This window comes from Sturnira hondurensis, unplaced genomic scaffold, assembly GCF_014824575.4.
Source record: "Sturnira hondurensis isolate 20B ecotype Veracruz unplaced genomic scaffold, ASM1482457v3 Scaffold0002840, whole genome shotgun sequence".
NCBI lineage: Eukaryota > Metazoa > Chordata > Mammalia > Chiroptera > Phyllostomidae > Sturnira > Sturnira hondurensis.
Window position 1 is genome coordinate 23,449,709 of NW_028075471.1, and position 2,154 is coordinate 23,451,862.

Here is a 2,154-nt window from a genome sequence, read left to right on the forward strand (position 1 = left end):
GTACCATTTGTTGAAAAGATTGTCCTTTCCCCATTGAACAGTCTTGGCAGCCCTGTTGAAAATTACTTGGCCACAAATATGGGAGGGTTTAATCTCTGAATTTCCTATTATACTCCCCGCCACATCATCTGTCTTTATGCCAGTACTTCATTGTTCTGATTACTACAGATTTGTAGTAAGTTTCAAAATCAGAAGTATAAGTCCTTCAGTTTTGTTCCTTTTTTGCTACTGGGAGTCCTTTGGGAGTCCAAATGAATTTTAGGATAGTTTCTCTATTTGTGCAGAAAACATCACTGCAATTCCGATAGGGACTGCCTGACCCTCTGGACCCCACTAGGGAGGACTCAGACAGCAAAACCTGTGAAGGTTTGCATGTGCATGCATGTGTGTGCGTGCACTGAGTGCTTGTGTTTGGTGTATACACTGGAGTTCTGAGGTGAAGCATCATATGAGAAATCAAGAGCAAAAGAGAAAGAAACACATTTAAAAATGCTGACAGTAATTTTTTCAGTGTACTTGAATTATTGGTGCCTTCCCTTGGTTATTTTTTTAGAACTGATTTTTCTGGGATTTGGAGAAAAGTTTAAAGCACTGCCAGTTATACCATGAATGACTCTCCCTCCTTCTAATTTATGCAACACATATTAAGAAATACAATTCTAAGCAATCTTTTCATAATTAGCTCACACAATGGTTGAGGCAGCTCTAGGGCAAATGGTTTGTGTTATTTGTGGGGTTGATTGGTTTCTTTTCTCTCCCTCCGTTATGCATTCTGAGAGTATTTATTCTTTCTGCAGAACCGTTGAGGGGGGCAGGCATCGTTTTTGAAGACTGTTTTTGGAATTAAATCCTTTGTGAGCAATACCAGAGAGCAATAAACCACTGGGTGTCTGTTTTAATAAATTGCCCCAAAACAGGTTCCTGGCTCTCTTTGGAAAAAGACAGTCAGGACACCCATTCTCCCCTGTATTGTGAACACAGGAAAATAATGAGGGAAAAGATTTCCTGTCCAGCAGTGTGCACCTGTGTCTGACTCGTTCCTGTGGTTTCTTTTAAGGGGTTAGGTCTGAGGAAGGCTGGGGAGCGCCAGTCCTGGACACAGCAATAACAAAAGCACCCCCATGCCTCGCAGCCATGCTAATTCTCATTTTCCTCCTGTTCATTTGTTCATTTGTTTATTCTGCTTTGTTCTTCACCTTGCATGGAGGAGTGAGAGGTTATTCAAATGTCCCAAATAGTAAAGAGATGAATACACAGTGAAATCAAGTTGGATTGTGGAAGGTTTTACCCTGCCTCATAGCAGCCCTGGGTCTATACAATGAAAGAGAATCCAGAGAAGTTTGGCTAAGTAACAAGCCACACATTTCTCTTTTCTGTCTCCCAAGAGATGGCTAAAGTGACAATAAAGGATTTTTCACAAGGATGACAATAACAAAAGAAGAGAAAAATAGTAAGAGAGTGTTCAACTAATGTCTTCAAAACCAAAAACGGATGGTGACATGACAACAACCAAAGCGATCAGTGGTCCCCAGCTCAGCGCCTGCACCACTAGGGACTGTGAGAAAGAACACAACCCCCTTTCTCCCTGAGACACCCCCAGGCTGCAGCAGCTAGGGATGCTGGGAGCAAGAAGGTGTGATGACGTCAGGAACAGAGGAAGAAGGACCCAATGAAGTTGGGATACAGAGCACTCCGGCCTCAGGTCTGCCCCTCCCCATGCCGTAAGGTAAAATGGAGGCTTACCACCCCAAAACACTCCAGGAGCCATGCAGGTGAAAGGAATTAGTCAAAGTTCACAAATAACCATAGAAGCCTCAGCCACTGCTGGTTTCAGCAGCAAATGGACGAAAGTTGGAATGAAACAGAGGAGATTTGCCTGCCCTCTGTACAAGGCTGACACGCATGTTCATGAATGTTTTGTAATATTTTTTAAAAAGAGCAAGAAACCTCAGTCCACCAGGAGTTTCCTCTCTCTCCTAACCACCCCATCTCTCCTCCTCCCCATGCCAGTCACAAGACTCAGGCTTTTTCGCGGAAGATATTAAGCATTTCCAAAAAGAAAAGTGTCCTCAGGTCCTGAAAACTGAGGACATCCCAAAGAAAAGACCCCCAACAACTTAATCACCGTAGAGCGACCCACCCTTCCATGGCACG

The 2,154-nt window shown here is 43.5% G+C and overlaps 1 non-coding gene across 1 annotated transcript; it reads left to right on the plus strand.

The window, feature by feature from the left end:
• Nucleotides 1–1,822: 1,822 nt before the first annotated feature.
• Nucleotides 1,823–1,928, plus strand: LOC118983735 (U6 spliceosomal RNA). The gene has a single exon (XR_005065788.1). It is a non-coding gene; the product is annotated as a U6 spliceosomal RNA (small nuclear RNA).
• The last annotated feature ends 226 nt before the right edge of the window (nt 1,929–2,154 follow it).